We start from the raw sequence: 20848 nt of genomic DNA on the forward strand, positions 1-20848 counted from the left end.
TTGTATAACCAAAGCAATACTGGGCATGGGGACTACCTAAACCACTTGCTATTTTATGTACATGACTCTTTGCCACTTGGTATCATTCTGCTTCAACTACAACACAGGTTGTCCCCACCTCCTGTCTTCTCCATAAGATTGAGAGGTTTAAAGTGTTGCCCCAGCTGCTTTTGGAATAGGCAAGAAGCATTTATGTAGGGAATGTCGATTTCATGAAGATTTCATTGGGAATTTTGAAGCTAAATTAATTTGTGTTAATTGTTTTCAATATCATCCTATCAGTGAAAGACACATAGACTATTTCAGAATGATTCTTGACTCAGGAAGTGGAATTATCTTTTAAAATTTTCTTGGTGTTCCTGTGGGGCTGCAGAAGGATAACATAGCATTTGGGGATGAAGATACAGCTTAGTAACCCAGTGCTGGAGCTTAAGATGCAGAAGATCTCTACGGCCACCATCATCTTCCCCTTGGTGCTCTGATATGTGGGGAGGAAGGTGATCCAGACACTGCAGAACACTAGCATGCTGAAGGTGATGAACTTGGCTTCATTGAAAGTGTCAGGGAGATTTCTGGCTAGAAAAGCCACAGTGAAGCTCGCTAGGGCCAAGACTCCCATGTAGCCCAGGACAAAATAGAAGGCAATGAGAGAGCCCTCATTGCATCCCAGGATATTGTGCTCACGGTCAGAGTGTGTGTCTGCTTCTAGGAATGGGGGAGAGAGCAGCAGCCAGATTGCACAGAGCAGAATCTGAACAAGGTGCAAAAGAGAACAACAGAAATGGGGGTTCTGGATCCCATTCATTTCCTGTTCCTGCTGCCCGGTCTGATGGCTCTGAAGTCCAGAACCGAGATGATGGTTTTGGCCAAAACCAAGGAGATGGCCACCGTGAACATGACTGCAAATGTTGCTTGTCAAAGGAGGCAATGGGCTGCAGTTGGGCGGCCAATGAAGAGCAGAGTAGAGAAAGCAGAAGATAAGGGAGATGAGGAGGATGTAGTTAAGATCCCGGTTATTGGCTCTGACTAGGGGGGTGTTTTTGTGCTTCACAAAGACCCAGAAAACCAGAGCTGTGAGGAGAGACAAGCAAGCAGTTATAGAAGCCAAAGCCATCCCCAAGGGCTCTTCATAGGCCAGGAAGGTCACCACTTTGGGGAGGCACTGATTCCTTTCCTTATTGGGATATTGATCTTCAGGACATTTCATACATTGATCTGTGTCTGAAGAGAAGAAACAAAGTCTTAATATTTTATTTTCAGAAAAAAATTTCCTATCAGACAACCAAAAATAGTTTAAAAATATTCAAATTGCTCAATTTGACTCCAGAATCTGGTTGTTATGAACAGAGGACTTGGAAGGTGTAAGTTTGATTTCTTCTTCAGATAGTTCTGTGACTTTATGATGTAGATTTAGTCAATTTTCTTCTTTCTATTTAAATTACCCTACCTGAAGAAAGGGAATAATATTTGTGCCAATCTCATGGAGTGTTATGAAGATCACATGATTTGACATATGAAAAGAGTTTGGCAATCTTAAGTACTATATACATTTCAGCAATTTTGATTTATGTGGCTCTTCATATTCCCATTTAAGGTTTTCTTGGCAAAGAAACTGGTATTTGGCCTTTTCTCCTCCATCCCATTTATCTGAGGAGGAAGCTGAGGTCAACCAGGTTAAGTGAGTTTCCCAGAATCACATGGCTAGTAAATTTCTGAGGCTAGATTTGAACTTGGAAAATGAATCTTCCTGACTGCAGGCACAGGACAAGCCTTCTGAACTATTTAATAAACAGCTGCTACATAAATTATAGCTCTTACATGAATAATGTTGCCAGAATTCTTGTAAAATATGAGGTATTATTCTTAGTAATAATAACAACAACAATAATAAATGTGACAGCTATTTGTCAAATCAAGTTATTGTTGAGTTTATTTCCTGGAATTGGACCATAATTTTTTAATGGTTGATCTCCTCAGCTTAGAGTTCTTTGTTCTTTATAGTTTTTTTCTCAGAGAAAAATAACTCCATTGTACTGAAAACATTATTCTTTCTGGAATGTGTATTATCTTTTTAAGATCTTGATGTGTTTCTCTTTCCTGTTGATGCTTTGGATATCAATGACATGTCTGTATACAGCTACTTAGTGACATTTTCTTCTAGACTTTACCCACATGATCCTCAGGTTGTTTTGATGGACATCAACTCTGATTGCTCTAGGAATATGAATGGAAAGTACTGAAGATGATTTGCTTGGAGAAGAGAAGCTTCTGAATGAAGCTGGCAGCTGATGGGATGTCTTTATTCACAGTAAGTTATTATAGCCAAAGGAGGGAGTGGACTTGCTTTGTTTGATGCTAGAGGACAAACTCTAAAGCACTTTGGGAATTGAGAAGAGGCAATTTAGGTTTCTTGTCAGGGTAAATTTTTTGGAATGTGAGTGCTCTAGAAATAGGCTGAGAGCCTTTCCTGGGGCATATTCATGAGGATGCTGGATAGTTACTTTTTTGGGTATCTGACATGGTGAACTTTATGACTGTCGAGGGCCTTCCAATTTTGAATTACAATGATTGTCGGAGCCCAAGAACTTATAAATATGCAGCCATACTTCTCTTCATAAAGAAGATGTTCTAATGAGATGTTTTTACTAAAAAGAACAATGGAGGAGATAGAGGTATATTTTAGTTCTAGGAGGAAAAATTTCTTCCTGCAGTGTCTTAGGCATTTCCTTGCTCTACTCCTTCTATGTGAAGCAAAGAGAAAAATGCCTGACATATATTGGTGAGAGGTAGAATAAGCCCACATAAGCTATGACTTTTCCTGATCTGCTGAGGAAAGACCATGCTCCCACTTTCTCTTAATGATCAATGATGACTGCAACATCTTTCTTCCTAGAGGTCTTATACCTGGAGGTAGTGCTCTGGGTTAAATTATTTCCACAACATACATTATTTTCCTTTACTTCATTTTAGCAGTGATTTGCCTTATTTCAGCTTACTTGCAAAGCCTTTTCTGTTTAAGCTATCTTCAAATCATATTTGCATCTTCTCCAAAATCATAGTTTTGTATTGAGTAAGTGAAAGTTGAATCTTACAGAAGGTAGTGAGAATCAGATTCCAAGAAATGTTGCGAATGACAGTTGGTTTTGGATTAGGTAAATTTGTGCCTTCTTGGCAGCCATTGCACATCAAATGAGTAACAGTCAGGTGAGACAGCTGAGGTGAACTGAAAATTACCATGGATGGCATTTCAGTACCCTGGCTAGTGTTCCACATCTCTTCATTAGCTGTGCTGCCATGAAGGGTCATTTCATATTTCTCTACAAGTAGTAAATCAAGAATTGCATTTTGTAATTGTTGTCTTGATGGAAAAGATTTGTGTGGAAAACTCTAAAGTTCTACATCAATGGGAAAACACATTTTAAATATGTATTTCTACCAATGAATTACAGACATCCTAGGCAAGAAATTCCTGCTTTGGTGCGCCTCAAACCCACAAACACTCCTGATATCGATCATTTTGGGCTTTCAGTGCCTTTCTTCTTTTTTACCTTTCCTCTAGCCTTTTCTTGGTTTCTGACCTAACAAGTTTCCATTGCCTAGTTGTCACCTGGGAGACTCATTCAGCATTATTTGGTCATTCTTCATCTGTGTTTAGTGAAGTAGAACAAAAGTATTCTCACAGACTCACCTGTCTGGTTGGCAATGTGCCTGTCTGCGCAGAGGACACAGCCATAACAGCAGACAGCCTTTCCCTCTTGAGATTTCTTCTGGAATCCAGGACCACAACTACTGCACCTTGACTGAGGAGGCTACACAGGAAAATATCCAAAGGCTTTTGAAGCAGTATTGATCATTACTTAGCATAATTTGTTACCTAAGCTTGGTTTGTTTGTAGCAATATATACACTATTTGATGGTTTGATAATGTTTCCCAATGCTATTTTACATCAGTAAAATGGTCATTCAGCCAAAGACAGATTCAGTTGATTTTTTTTTCCAAAAAAGACTCAGATTACTAAACATTTGAGAAGTGATATTTCTTCCTACTTACATCCTACTTGATATTAGGATCAGAACAAATAATTGACATTTTCTTAAGCAATACAAAGAAATAAAACAGTAGAATGGGAAAGATAGAAGACTTCTTCCAGAAAATTCGAGATATCAGGGGAAATTTCATGCAAATATAAATATGATAAAAGAGAAAATCTTAGTGATTTAATAGAAACATGACATAATCTGAAGAGTTGGAAAGAATAGAGAATGTAACTATCCAAGGAAGGCTTTCACATCACCAATACTTGCAGCAGTGGGGAGTTTGTTTCAAGAAGAAGATATCCTAGAGAATGAAATGAAGTGTTCCTTTGGAAGCATTGCCATTAGGAAGACTGGTAGAAGAAATGGAATTCCAGCTGAGCTGTTTAAAAATCTTAAAAAAATAGCACCGTTTTTAAGTGCTGTATTCCAATGCCGGTCAATTTAGAAAACCCAACAGTAGTGATTGGATTGGAAAGAACAGTTTATTCCAAAGCATTATAAAGCCAAGGGATGTTCAGATTACTGAGCCATTGCAATCTTTTTATATCCCTGAAAGTTTATATTCAAGATTTTCAAGCTATTTCTATAATAAGTGAATAAAGAAGAGTCATCTGCTTTTCATTTATACAGAGGAACGAGGGATGCAATTTTCAATATTCCCTTGACTGTGGAAAATGGAAGGGAGTTCCACAAAACAAACATGTAATTTTCTCTGTCTGGTTCATTGACTATGCATGGATTGGGTTACCCTAACAAATGTGTGTAGTCCTTCAAGAGGTGAAAGTAACAAATCACCTTTCCTGTCACTTGAGTAACTTGTATGGAAGTTAAGAAATAACAGATAGAATTAAATCAGAGAAACCTTAATGGTTTCAAAATGTAGATTCCTTATAAGCAGGTTGCATATTATCTAGAATTAACTTTTCTGAGAGAAATACCAACAATTTCTGATAAGACAAAACTTTGTGAGGAGAAAAGGGAAGAAAAATCAAGAATCCTCTTGATTTGATTGAAAAACAATTTACATTTAAAGCTAGAAATATACAATAAAAACAACACAATAACAGCTAAGATCTTGCTGATTGGTTGCATCACTTCCTTGTTAACAAACAGAGAAGGAATTGAAGCAGATAGATCTGAACAGCATAGAAAAGGCAGCAAAAAACAGCACAGACAAAGCTGTGACTTTTCTGGTAACTATGGTTTTGAGATTTGGACTTTGGGAAAATCTGAACCCTGCATAATTAACCGTTTTGAATTGTGGTGGTGGAGAAGATTTTTGACACTGCCTAAAACAGCACAGAGATGAAACCAGTCAGTACTGACAAAAACGAATCCAGGCTAAAGATTTGGACAGTCAAGCAATGAAGCTGTAGCCTAAATATTTTGTTCCCATATTGAGAAAATGGGACCCACTGGAAAAGTCCCTGATGTAACAAAAAGAAAAGTGAATTACAGAGGAAGAGACAGATACATACTATAAAAGAAAGAAAACAATAGTAGTATTCATGAGATGTTGAGGAGAAAAGACTATGGTGTGGCATCTTCTGTGGTGTCTCAAAGAGTTGGGAAAATGTGAATGTATGAAGAATAACAACATCCAAGGCTGAAATTGCAGTTTTTTCTTATTATAGAAGGATTTAAAAATCTCCTGGGGTGGGAAATAGCAGAATTTATGACCAAAAGAGGCTTTTGCCAATGTATTGGAGAAGTATTTAAAAAGTTAATGGAGTCATTTTCCAAATCATGTAAAAGTATCAGAAGTTGGAGACTAAAGACTTTTTTCTGAATAAATTCTCATGAATTTCCTCAGGAAAAGAAATATTAAAACTAGTGTTTGTGTGTGTGTGTGTGTCTGTGTGTGTGTGTGTTTGTGTGTTTATTAAGTTTATTAAGTAAGAGCATTATGCATTTTATTATCTTAACTGAATGTGAGAGTACCTATCCATTTCTTAGAAATATTTAAAGCTATTATTTGAGAAACTTGCTAACAAACAAAATAATTTATATAAAAAGCAGTAATCTTTTTCTGAAGTAAACATCCTGAGGGTCTGGGTGTGGAGGGATTGAATAATCTCAGTATTTCAATAACTTTCAGGAGCTAAGTAAAGACTGAACTTTTGTAGAAAAGGAAGAAGCCAGGAGAATCAATAGCTCTATATACATTTTGGAGTAGAAGCCCTACATTGCAGGAAATGCTGTGAAAAAGTCAGCTATTTCTTCAATTTCCATACTGCCCTATATATTGACAGATAGTATAAATACACATTCTACTTGGTTGCCTGCAGCTTTCTAGGAAACTAAATTTTTCTCAAGAAGAAAGAGGGCTGTGAGGTGTTGGAATCCTTACAAAGTGCTAATTTGGCAGGGTACTTGGCAAATCCTCTAGCTCACTAATATATTTAAGTACTCATTGGAGTTCACACATTTGGGAGATTTCAGGGTTTAGTATGAGATATCCAAATTCACACCTCCCTTAATCCCTGCCTGCAGAAGGAGCAGTCAACCTTTGGAAGATCATATATAAAGAGCCTCTTAGCTTCGGGTTAGTGAATTACTTCTGAACATTCCGAGGGGTCAGAGAGGAGCACTCTGGGAGGAAGCCCACAAGCCCTCTCTTGGAGGCAAGTGAGATTCATTTTCAACTTTCACCTTGGTGCTGCCTGGAGGCTGAAGGAAGCAGAGGCAGAAGCAAAGGACAAAGCTGAAAGAGCACTTAGAACCAAGGAGAGAGAGAGGCCACCAAGAAAACAAACAGGGCTATTTTGGTGAAAGCAATAAACGATCTGAATTTTTATCACCTGGCTACGTTTGGGTGATTATTACTCTTACCTGAAACTGAGGCTGCCTTCAGAAAACCTCCCCAAGAAACCTGCTCTCCAAGGGAGAACCATTATTATTTTAAAGAACAAGAACACCACAGTGAGGGAAAGTGAGGTTGGACTGGAACCCTATCTGCAGATTGAAATAATCATGTGTTCAGCACAATTATATTTGAACCCATAAGTTTTAGTCAAATGTCAAGAAGGAGCCACTTGTGAAGGATATTGATCTTTGTATCTCCCCAAATATTTACCGAGTCATTAAGTTCTATTTGAATGAATACAAGATAATTGTATCTTGTATATTGTATTTTTATGAGGGAGAAAGGGATTATTTTATAAAAAGAAGATCAATTTCTTCTTCAGCCCTACTGGTTGTTCAATGTTAGCACAATTTACATTCCTAGAATACTATAACCTTATCATTAGAAAACCTGAAAGTGACTAATTTGTTTATACAAATCAGATATTGTAGTTTGTTTCACTATAATAAAATTTTAGATTTGTCAAATTCCGTTTGTCCCTGTGTATTTTGTTCTTTAATTGTGTCAATGCCCAGATAAGGAAAGGGATCCCCTAGAAGAGAAATTAGTTTATAAATGTTTGACAAATTTATGTCTGTATGATATCATGTTTGAAATGTATGATGAAAAATGGAGAATGTTTTCCCAATAATGGGGTCTCAAGCTAGGCATAAGAAAATTCAAGATATTATACTAGAGGTCTAGTGTATTGAGAGCTGAGATGTTAATCAGGACACTGCAACTTCATGACAACTTTACTGTGTTTAGCAGGAAATGGTCAAAAATTATGAGCCCTCAAAAGAAGTTTCCTACTTCTTCACTTTTGGAATCCATGGACCAGATGCTTCTCCTACTATCTCAGCCATGCAGTTGGGAAATCTCACTATTTCTTGGGCTTTTCATCCAAAGAAACACATGCTCTGTTTTTTTTTTTTTTTTCTTTGCCCTTTCTCGATTGAATTGTGTATAAAGACTTGATTTGTAAGTTGTTTTATCCAAACTGTTTTTGTGGCATTTGCCTCTTTTAAAAAGGCTAGTGAATATTTTGATGGTCTATTTTTATATTTATATGTTTCACAAAGCTCCCATTTTAAATATCCTTCACCTTTCTCTGCCTTGTGGCCCATATTACTGCCTTCTCTTGGATGGTGAAATCTTCACCATCTGTAGCCTGAGGAATAAACTCTCCCACTTTCACCAGGACTTCGGTATCATTGCTAAAGGTCACATAGTTGAAAATATCATAGTTTGCCATAGACTTCCTCTTTTCATCCAAGACCACCTGCTTTCCAGCATTATTGTTGAAGTGGATGTTCTTCAGAAAGGAATGGAGCTGAAAATGAAGAAAATAATGAGTCATTCAGGAATATTTTGTAGAATCTATATTTTCTATTAGTTCCCCCAATATTTTCTAATGAGCAAAGAGAGTTAAATCCTATGGTTTTTCATGTGTCATGGAATTGGGATGGATTGCTAATAAATTGGATAACAGAACCAAGATCCAAAAAGTTCTCACCTGGCTAGAGATTTTTTTTAATTTTTATTTTTAAATAACTTTGTATTGACAGAACACATGCCAGGGCAATTTTTTACATTATCCCTTGCACTCAGTTCTGTTCCAATTTTTTCCCTCCCTTCTTCCACCCCCTCCCTCACATGGCAAGCAGTCCTATACATGTTCAATAGATTACAGTATATCCTAGATACAATATATGTGTGTAGAACCGAACAGTTCTCTTGTTGCACAGGGAGAATTGGATTCAGAAGGTATAAATAACCTGGGAAGAAAAACAAAAATGCACACAGTTTATATTCATTTCTCACTGTTCTTTCTTTGGGTGTAGCTGCTTCTGTCCATCCTTGATCAATTAAAACTGAATTAGATTTCTTTATCAAAAAGATCCACTTCCATCATTATACATCCTCATACAGTATCATTGTTGAGATATATAAGGATCTCCTGGTTCTTCTCATTTCACTTAGCATCAGTTCATGCAAGTCTCGCCAGTCCCGTCTTTATTCATCCTGCTGGTCATTTCTTACAGAATAATAATATTCCATAACGTTAATATACGACAATTTACTCCACCATTCTCCAATTGATGGGCATCCATTCATTTTCCAGCTTCTAGCCACTACAAACAGAGCTGCCACAAACATTTTGGTACATACAGGTCCCTTTCCCTTCTTTAGTATCTCTTTGGGGTATAAGCCCAGTAGAAATACTGCTGGATCAAAGGGTATGCACAGTTTTATAACTTTTTGAGCATAATTCCAAATTGCTCTCCAGAATGGCTGGATGTGTTCACAATTCCACCAACAATGTATCAGTGTCCCTGTTTTCCCATATCCCCTCCAACATTCTGCATTATCTGTCCCTGTTATTCTAGCCAACCTGACAGGTATGCAGTGGTATCTCAGAGTTGTCTTAATTTGCATTTCTCTGATTAATAACGATTTGGAGCATATTTTCATATGTCTATAAATAATTTTAATTTTTTTGTCTGAGAATTATCTGTTCATATCCTTTGGCCATTTATCAATTGGAGAATGGCTTGATTTCTTTTAAATTGGAGTCAATTCTCTCTATATTTTGGAAATGAGGCCTTTGTTAGAACCTATGATTGTAAAAATGTTGTCTGCATTAGTTTCGTTTGTACAAAAACTTTTCAATTTGAAATAATCAAAATTTTCTATTCTGTGGTCAATAGTAATCTCTGGTTCTTTTTTGGTCATAAATTCCTTCTTGTTCTCAGGTCTGACAGGTAAAGTATCCTATGCTCTTCTAATTTATTTATAATCTCATTCTTTATGCCTAGGTCATGAATCCATTTTGACTTTATCATGGTGTACGATGTTAAGTGTGGGTCAGTGCCTAGTTTCTCTCATACTAATTTCCAATTTTCCCAGAAATTTTTGTCAAATAATGTGTTTTTATCCCCCAAACTGGGGTCTTTGGGTTTGTCAAACACTAGATTATTAAAGTTATTGGCTGTTTTGTCTTTTGAACCTAACCTATTCCATTGATCAACTAGTCTATTTCTTAGCCAATACCAGATGGTTTTAGTAACTGCTCCTTTTTAATATAATTTTAGATCTGATACAATAGGCCACCTTCATTTGATTTTTTTTTGCATCAATTCCCTTGAAATTCTGGACCTTTTGTTTTTTCATATGAACTTTGTTGTTATTTTTTCTAGGTCATCAAAATAGCTTTTTGGGAGTCTGATAGGTATAGAGCTAAATAAGTTAGTTTAGGTAGTATTGTCATCTTTCTTATATTTGCTCGTTCAATCCAAGAGCATTTAATCTGACTAGAGCTTTAGCCAAATCTCCAGATTGAAATAAAAGTTTTTAACCCAGTGGAACACGCCAGAAATGTCTTTTCTCTGTTCAATGAGGGTGGAGTTGGAAAGAAGACAGAAAAAGGAAGCTTGCCATAGTAATTTATTGTAGGTGGGGTACAACAGAGCTTACCCATAGAGCTGTAATGATTTATTCAGTGCCCACTATTTTCATGTCACTATATTGGGTGCATGGGGTCTGATATGAAAAAAAAAAAAGCATGTACCTTCAAGGAAACTATGTTTCTTTGCATGATATTTCATTGAACTTGAACAATAACTACTGTGTGATTCAAGGAAAAGGTCAAATATTTATATAGCACCTACTATATGCAATACACTATACTGAGTATTATTTTTAACCAATGTGGTCTTATAGATGAGGGAATTCAAAAAGGATTTCTTAAGTGGCAGTAAGCATTTGAGCCATAAGGAAAGTAGAGTCAGTGGTGAGGTTGCAGTATATCTTAGGTTTAAATGACTGGGCAAAAGTTTGTAGTCTGGTGATGTAATTCTAACTCATAATACATTCAGTAAGGTTTTATGCTGAAACATAATATGTTGAGTCAAAGAGTGAAATGAGTTTGTATAAGTGGAATCAGACAATGCAGGACTTTTGATTCCAAGCTGAGCATTTTTTTTTCACTTTCTCTTAGAAGGTATAATGAGCTGATCATAATTTCTGACCAAGAGTGTGTCTCCTTTAGACCAAGAGAGGGACATGTTCAGATATTCTTTATGATGATCTTGTTGATCTTCCTTTACCAAAAATCTTGTAATTATTAGGATTTATATTATTGTGTTACATATATTAAATTTAATTTATATACCTCTATAAACACTATGTTCCTATATCTTTCTAAATTTTATCTTTATTATTTATATATTCATAATATATAATATATATATATATATAACTTTATACAACTGTACATATAGATGCATTTACACACCCCATATTTATGTTGCCTTCTTCCCCTGTCAGATCCTTTAGAGAAATTAAAAAAAATCTCTGTTTATAACCTATTGTGTAACATCTTTTCATTTAGAAGCATTCTAAATGCATAATTCTTGACTGATTGGAAGCACTGTAAGTGATGAGTTGGAGACAGGATTAATAAAAATCTAATAGTTTAGATGCTTTTTCATTCAACAAGCACCTATCACGTGCCTCTCACATCATGTAAGTATGCTGCTTGTACTGGGGACTGAAGACAAAGATAACAGAACTTTCTATTTTTAAGAAACTACTATTTTAGAAATGATGATATATAAATTCTTTTACTGAGATTGAAAATCTCATGTTAATATTTACATAAGAGGGATCAACTAGGTAGCAAATAAGATAGAGCACATCTCTGGAGTCTGGAGGACTTGAATTTAAATATAACTTCAGATACTTGACATTTTCTAACTGTGGAACCCTGAGTAAGTCACTTCAAATCTCACTGTCTTGAAAAAAAGGAAAGAAATTAGATCTAAAGCTGGAAACAAATTCTTTGGCTGTTTAATTCAATTTTTTTTTAATTTACAGAATAAACTTAGGAACAATCAAGAAATATCTTCTAGAGTCAGGATTTGAGTACAGCTTCTCTGGCTTTAGAACAAAGCTCTGTCCATTGTACTATGTTGTAGTCTATGTTGTACTAAGTCTATGTACATAGTCTATGTACATAGTCTATGTTGTACTAAGACTGCCAAGGTGAGGAGAGATGCCTGGTTCTCATTTAGCCTATGGTGAAGGCAGGACTTTGTAGTGTTGATGGTCTTACCCTTCCCTGATACCATGCTCATCAAAAACCCTCAGGTACCACTTTACCTGGATTCTCACTCCTGCATTCTGCCACAGGATCTGAAATGACTAGAAATGAGGTGACATTCTCAGTTTGTTGTGCAGAAGAAACTCACTGAAAAAGTGGGAAGCTGATTTCCTACTCTCTTATATCTTTTCTGTATATGGCTTTCCCACAATAAGAGATTTAAGCATTCGTGCTTCGGTAGGGGGCAATCTTACCTTCCATGGATGAAAAGCTCCCTTGTCTCCAAATATATTAGATTCCTTTTCCGATCTCAGCAAGAACATTTTATGAAGGGCCCAGGCCACAGCATATACAGCAGTGTAGACAGTGTAACTCTTGTCAGACATAATGATGTCTAAATAGCTCAAACGTAGTGTGTCCAAAGAAGCATTTGGTGAACAGGCCCCTTCATCTCCCTCTCCCTGTTCATATGTACACCCAAATGCTTTTTCCCAGAATTTTTTAAGAAAGATATCCTCTGGGTATTTGCTTGGGTGAATGGTTTTCAGAAAATGTTTGCACCCAGGAATTTTACTTGTCTGATCTGAAAATACTAGAGCTCCATTGAAATTATTGAAATACATGTTACTGAGTTTTTTTGACTGCTGGTGATCCACACTCTTGTTACAATGACATGAGGAATCTTGGTAAACCTCCAGCTCAAGAGTGAATTTGTATTTCCATAAATGACAATCACCTTGGCTGTTGACATTAATATGTTCATTATAAATTTATTATAAATGGCAATTTCCAGTGACCAACCAGTGATGATCTTTTCTATAAAGGCCACACAGACAACGTTTCTGGCCATTTCTTCTTGAAGATCTCTCAGGAATTTTTCACTTCTTGAATCATCTGAGGCAACAAGACTTACCCAGTTCCATTTGAAATGAAGCATTAATCGGACCATCCCACGTATAAGATAGGTGTCCATGGGGGCCATCTGATAAACAGAAGGATACTGAAGTGGGTCACTTAGGAGCAGATCAAAGAGACCAGAGCTGATCTAAATAGGAATGAAACAGGAGCCTTTTTCAATTTAATGAATTCATGGTAAGAAAAGATTTCATTGCTCCACCATTCCACCTCTGAACCTATTTTCTTCATCCTCCCTCTATGTAGAATTAACTTCTTCTTTTCTATCTGGTACAATACTTATTATTATTCAGGGTTTCAGTCAGGGGTCCTCTCCTTCATAATAACTGCTCCAGGTGAAATCGATATATATTTGTTTGTTTGTTTGTTTGTTTTTTTACTTGTTTCCCTACGATTGAATCCAGGGATTTGGAAATATTTAATATATATTAACAGCATTCAATTGCCTAATTTTAAAATCTTGGTAGGGCAAAACATGCCACTTGCTACAAGACATGATGAAGGGAACAAGTCTGATTTCTGCAAACTCTTTGTTTTCTATTTCTTCTTTAAGAGACACTTGAAAAGATACATTTGCCACTAGAATTCTCCAACACTATTTGGAAGCGGAATATAAATTAGTAAACCTTCAAAATCTTGCCTCTCTTCTCCAACAAGTATAGGGTAAATCGAACTTATAATTTCTTACCTGTGGGAACTTATAGAGCTCCAGTAGGCTTCCCATGGTGACAGTTAAATCAGAAGTGGCTCCTCCAATGACCACCACTGACGTCCTCTTCTCACAGCTGTAATTTGGAATGGTCTGTCCCTGGCCTGAGAGCCACATGAGGGAACTCTCCAAGATCCTGTCATCATTGGCATAGGCATTGTAGATGTGGAATCCCAGAGTAAAGTTGGGTAACAGATTGGGGTTCCTGTGGACCTCTTCTATGGCAAACATTAATGCCAGCACTTGATAATAGTGTTTGAGCAGCCATCTGCAGTGGGAGGGAGATATAACCAAGCTATAATGGTTTTTCCCATCTTACCTCTTTCTGGATTGAAGACATTAGGTACTGTACTAGAGATTCTCTCCGACTCTCATTCAAATTTACTATCATATTTAGAACATAAAAAGGCTCTCTACAAGTTACCAGCTCATCTGCAAAATTGCCAATTTCTCCGGTTTGCCAAACTTTTTAGAAAATCAATTATTAAATTAAAAAAAATGGAGACCAAGCATACAGAGAATAAAATAATTATTGGGGAAAATGGTCATCAATTTTTAGATATGGAGTCCCTCACCTGAAAACATATCTCATTATAATCTTCAAATCTAACATAACTTAGCAACAAAAACTTATAACATCTTAAAGAAAGAGAGGCACAAGGAAGACATATTTTCCAGGGTTAAGTGATGGACAAGAATTCATGACCAAAATGTTCATGAGTAAAACTCTATTACACTTCTAATTGAAACGTTCTTATTTATAAGATATATAAGTAATTTTTACATATTTGTAAGTACCACTGCCATTTTCCAACTGATAAATTTTGAAAGGTTTTAAATACAAACTATCGATACAAGGAATCTAACCTATCTCTACCTGTATAGAAAAATGCTCCACATGGCTAATAATTACAAAAATGAAAATAAAACCCAATGTGAATCTTGACCTCACATATATCGTAATGATAAGATTAACTATTAAAGAGAGAAATATGTATTAAAATGTTGGGTAACAGTCGTAGTAATGTATTATTGATAGCGGTATTAATAAACTTTGACATTCTGGAAAGCAATTTGTATTTATGGTGAACAATTGACTCAATTTTGATGATATCTTGAATAAATAAACTCTTAAAGTGTTGAAAATAGAGAAATAGGACCTCTATGAAATGAAGTACTTCTTTTTGAAGTGACAAAAATATGGACTTGAAAGAATTGGCCTCTGATTAGGGAATGGCTGAACAATTATATATCAATGTATTGAATACTCTTTTGCTATTGAAAATGAATCAATATGATTTCATAGAATCAGTACAAAATTGTACGAACAAATATGGTATGATGATTTTTAAAATATTTAAGCTATGTATATATAAATATATATTCCTTTATGTAAATGTATTGTTACAAATAACAATTTATACTTTAACAGCAATATTGTAAAAATAACACAAGTCCAAAGACATCAGAAGTCTGAAAAAAAGTAAAGATCTACAAATGATTGTAAAGGACAGATTATGAGGAATATGCATCCACCATTACAGAAAACTGATGTACTGATGTGCAAAATAAGATGCTTATTGTTGATTTTCCACTAAGGGAATATTCTTGTTTGATTATGCTTAAGTGTTACTTGGCTTTTTCTTTTCTTTTCTTTTTTCTAAAGATAAATTGCAGGTTATACAGAAAACATTAATCTTTGATCATTGAAACTATTAGTTAAAATGTAAGGCAATAAGTACTTATTCATACTCCTTAGTATTGTTTTGAGGGTTCAACTCAAACCTTTTCCAAAATAGAAATTTGTTCAATTTATGGAGAACTAAAGAAAAAAAATCCTCCAATAACAAGATCAACATCTCTGTAGTATGTGGAACTGAAAGTCCTTCTTAGGCAGCAGAGGGTCCCTTCCTCCTTACACTCCCAAAATGACACCTTTGAGATCAGGAAGAAGAAGAACAGGGAGAACATCAGGGAGACTGCTGTCCAACTCCCAGCCAAGGTCAATCTGCCTTTTAGCCAGGTTTGTGATATGTGGTGGAGGAAGCAGGGCAATAGCAGATATGTCAACTTCTGGTGCCTTAGGAAGGGAAAACTCTCCTGCAGGCAAACAATCTCTTAGATAGTTTCTCAAGCTTAATTCTGCTCCTCATTCTTGTGCAGATAGACTGTAATACTACTCTGGAAATATGACTCTGGCACGTAGCACAGACAGGCATTGCCAGTTAGATCAGAGTTTATTTATGAGGATTGTCCCTGGCTAAAATATCATTGATGTCCTTGTTTGTCTCTGTTGATGAGATCCTGTGTTTATATCCCCCCAGCCCAGAGAGGGAGCTTAGGCCATCAGGGACTCTTGGGAACTTTGTTGCTTGGTGCTGTGCACCTGTGTCCCTGAGTCTGAGGAAAGAACTTGTTTTTCTCAGTCCTCCTTCCCAGTTCCTCTGTTCTCCTCACTACTAATTGGCATCAAGTGGATTGGAGCCCCAGTGACCTCCCCAGAGGCAGAGCAATATCATGCCAGGTGAGAATGTATGTAGGAACTTGGGTAATTCTGGTCTGGTGCATCATAGTAGAATTCATGAGAGGTGACAATGTCAGAAAGTGGTAATGACTGAGCAGGCAAGATTTAAATGATCTTGAATTCCTCTTCCCCATATGCTTAAATCAGGAAGCCCTGCAGCCAGGGATCATTCTCTAAATAATTATCTCTTACATAGCTCCTTTTCCAAGTATCTTTTCACTCATTCTTCTAGCAGCACATAGAAATGTTTCCTGCCATTATTGGTTGACAAAGAGTCCAGAAATAGATTGATTTCTAACAACTTTTGCATGAGAAGTACCCTGCTTTTATTAATGTAGTTAGTCAATACTCAGTGTCTCAACTTAATGAATGCCTAATTTTGAACCAGTCATGTCATATCTCAATTCTATTCCTAAAACAGGACAGCACGATATTGCTCCATTTTCTTAAGTACTAGAACTCTTTATACTGGATTAACAGTTTATATAATTAAAATGAATCATTTAAATCTATGACAGAATTTAATAAACTAAAAGAATTAACAACTTACCACTGCAATGGCAGACAGAGTTTTCTTAATGGAGAGGACTTTATACCATTGCATTCATGTATCTGTTCTCTAATCCTAATCTTTATATTCAGTGATCTAGGGATCCAAAGCCAAAAATCTGAATTGGTAGTCCCTTCTGTTAAGGAATTTCCCATCTACTGAGAAAAAAAAAAAAGATGTAAAAAGGAACAGATGCTTCTCTGCATACTCCAAGATCTCCATACTCCATACTTCCATACTCTTGTACTCCAGTTGGAAAACACCACTGCAATTTACCATCTTTGTAAACATAAAGAACAGCTATAAACATTTAGAAAACACAGTTTCTTTTCCTTTTTCCCTCATCCTGCTTTGAAATAGAGCAAGTACTGGTTTTCAAGTTCTCTACTTCTATAGTATTTCCATTTATCTTCACCTGAAATTCATTTAACATTTTTTTAAAAAATTTAAACATATGTAATATTTGGTGAATATCGATTCAATATTGATATTATTTCATTGTCTATGGTGCCTTTAATCAAAATGTAATCACCTTGTTTGTTTCCTTTAATTATATCTATTTTATCCATAATTTTGCTTGGAACTCTTGCTGTGGTCTTTTTTGCATCAGTTAATACATTAAATATTTTATTCCAACTCTCCACTTATATCTCATTTTTAATGAGTTTTTAAATAAATAACATGTTCTCACATTCTGATTTTTAGTCCTTCCTGCTATCGATTTCTGTCTTATGGGTGAGTGCAATCAATTCACCTTCATTTATAATGGCTTTTTGTGTATTTTCTTTCATTTTATTTTTACTTTACTTATTTTTCTTCTCATCCTCTTTTTAAAGCTCTCTCCAGGTCCTTATCTTCTCTCCTTCCCTCTTCTTCTTTATTTTGCCTTTTTGTCTAAAATCCTTCCCTTATCTATTCACACCATCTTCCTGATTATAATCAAAACCCCTTTCTAAAAGTCCTTCCTAAATCTTATCTGCCAGTTTCCTTACCACTCTAGTGGTTGAGAAGACCTCTAAACATCTTCAGATGTATACACCATTTCTTCTTCAGTCTAGTTGAGAATATACTTCCAATATCCTTCACCCCAACTTGCTTCTTTTGTACTAGTTCTTCCTTTTTTCTCCCAGTTTTATGATTTTTTTCTCCTTTTAACTCTTCTATAATTTTTTTAGAATTGCCACATCACATACACTAAGCTCAAACCTTTCTTTCAAACTACTTTAGTAATGAAAATAGCTTTAAGAATACTGTTATTGCTTGTAGTAGCTAATAATTACTAACATGAATAACATTTTCATATTACAAAAATAAATAGTTTGAACTTAACTAGTGCCTCCTAAATGATTTTTAATGATTACCTTTTATCATTAAAATCATTAAAAATCATTACCTTTTATTTCTCCTGGCTCTTTTACATCAACATTTTCCTCACAGTCCTTCACTTTATCAAATATCCATCTTTTTTTTCAATCAGTATTATTTTCCATTTTGCTACATAAGTAATTCTGGGATGGAACCCAAGCTTTTGTTCTTAGAAATAAAATGTTCCAAGACACGTGGACTTTGAGGGTAGAAAGTACTAAGTTTGGGAAAACCTGATTATTTCTCCACACTATTTAAATTGTTTTGATACTTCTTGTTGTCGCTGCTTGGAATCTTTTGTCTTTAACCCCAGAGTTTTAAAAGTTGCTTATCACATTGCTGTAATATTTCTTTCTTTCTTTCTTTCTTTCTTTCTTTCTTTCTTTCTTTCTTTCTTTCTTTCTTTCTTTCTTTCTTTCTTTCTTTCTTTCTTTCTTTCTTTCTTTCTTTCTTTCTTTCTTTTTTGGTAGCTAAGTTAATTTATTTATTTATTTGTTTGTTTTTTAAATAACTTTTTATTGACAGAACCCATGCCAGAGTAATTTTTTTACAACAGTATCCTTACACTCACTTCTGTTCGGATTTTTCCCCTCCCTCCCTCCCATTCCCCCCCCCCCCCCAAGATGGCAAGCAATCCTATACATGTTAAATAGGTTGCTGTAAGATTTCTTGCTAGGATCTCTTTCACATGGATTCTTCCTTTTGCTACATTTCCATGTTAGAAATTCAGGAAAGTTTTCTTAATAAGTTCTTACAATAGGGAGTCCAGATTTTTGAAAACCATTACTTTCCTGTAGTCTGAGCATTCTTATATTGTCTTTTATTGACTGCTTTTCTAGATCTGCTTTTTTTTCTGATGAGGTATTTCAAATTCTCTTACTTTTTTTCAACATTATAATATTTTGGGAATGTCATTTGATTCCACTTGCCAGTTTTAATTTTCAAGGAGTTATTTTTTCTGTAAGATTTTGTTTTCCATTTCTAATTGGATAACTTTCCTTCCACAATTATTTTAGATTGCTTTTCTTTTCTAATTTTTCTTGTTATCTCTTTTGATTTTTTAGTTCCTTTTTAAATTTTTCTGAGATTGTTTTTGGAACTATGACCACTTCCCATAGTCTTTGGTGGTAGAAGTGGCTTTTTTCATCTATCATTCTCTGAATATGAGGCCATATTTTCTTTCATATCAAAATGGCTATCAAAATCCAATTTCTTTTTTCTCTTCTTACTCATTTTTATATTTTTATTTGTCTTATTTTATTTGTATAAGCTTAACATTATCATTATCAAGTTTTAATCTCCTTTTGTGAATAATGATTTCCTAGTCCTATGGTTGTTTTCTGAATTCTGTCTGAGGACTCAGCCACAAGGACAACTCCTTACCTGTCCCAAAGAACAGCCAATCTCTTCCAAGAATGCTCTGGTTCCCTGTGATTCTGCAGTCACTACCATTGTGCTCATTCCCTCCTTGCCTACAGCCACAGCCTAGAATTGTTTCTAATTAGTACTACCAAGTGTAACTTCCAAAATAGTAGGGACTCCTACAATCTTTCCCCTGCATTTCCTTTCCATCATTTTAAAGATAATATTTGGTGAGGTGAATGTTCCTGAGCTGAAATTTCAGGAGATCATAAATGATATGAAAATTAATGTGAAATTTCTCAAAGCCTCGTTGGCTTCTATCTGGGCCTAATATTTGTTGATTCAGTGGAGGTGTTTCAACTGTACTTAAACAAAACCTAAGCTCCAAGAATTTTCTCTGAGGTTTTTTCAAGCTTTCTGATGAGGACAATTGCTTAATGCCTTTATTTTTGAGGCAATAAGTTCATTTCATGGCTATTTTCTTTTTTGTGTGTGCAGGAGAAATTCCATTGGAAATATATGTTTTTAGCATAAAATATTTGGGAATCTATGTGCCACGAGAAAGTCAGGAACTATTTGAGCAAAACCACACAATATTTTCCACACAAAGTCTGATATAAACAATTGTAAAAATATCAAGTGCTCTTGGATAGGTCGAGTGAATATAATAAAGGTGACAATGCTGCCCAAATAAATCTATTTATTTAGTGCATACCAATCAAACTCCCAAGAAAGTATTTTACTGACCTGGAAAAAATAACAATAAAATTCATCTGGAAATACAAAAGGTCGAGAATTTCAAGGGAAGTAGTGGAAAAAAAGTCAATAAAGGTGGCCTAGTTGTACCAGATCTAAAACTATATTATAAAGCTATGGTCATCAAAACCATTTCGTACTGGCTAAGAAACAGACTAGTTGATTAGTGGAATAGGTTAGGTTTAAGGGACAAAATAGGTAATGACTATAGCAATCTAGTGTTTGACAAACCCAAAGATCCCAGCTTTTGGGATAACAACAAATCTTGCTGGGAATATTGGAAAATAGCATAATAGAAATGAGGCATTGGCCCATGTCTAACATCGCATACCAAGATAAGGTTGATATAAGTTCATGATCTAGATATAAAGATCTAGGTTTATAAACAAATTAGAAGACCGTAGGATAGTTTACCACTCAGATCTGTGAAGGAGGAAGGAATTTGTGACAAAAGAAGAACTAGAGATCATTATTGATCACAAAATAGACAATTTTGATTATATTATGTTGTGTCCAGATGAACTCCCTGGAAGATCTCAGTACCAGCCCAAGTCCTTGATCTTAATGGAGAAATGATGAAGTGAGACTCATGTGGATGGTCATGTGGATGGAGTCTGTTTCAAATTCTCTCAGCTTTATATACCCTAATACCCTTGTGTAATCAAAGCAATACTGGGCAT

The 20848-nt window shown here is 35.4% G+C and overlaps 1 pseudogene; it reads right to left on the bottom strand.

The window, feature by feature from the left end:
- Window positions 1–223: 223 nt before the first annotated feature.
- Window positions 224–19502, bottom strand: LOC127557650 (vomeronasal type-2 receptor 26-like; annotated as a pseudogene).
- Window positions 19503–20848: the final 1346 nt, after the last annotated feature.

This window comes from Antechinus flavipes, chromosome 3 (genome assembly GCF_016432865.1).
Source record: "Antechinus flavipes isolate AdamAnt ecotype Samford, QLD, Australia chromosome 3, AdamAnt_v2, whole genome shotgun sequence".
NCBI classification, from domain to species: domain Eukaryota; kingdom Metazoa; phylum Chordata; class Mammalia; order Dasyuromorphia; family Dasyuridae; genus Antechinus; species Antechinus flavipes.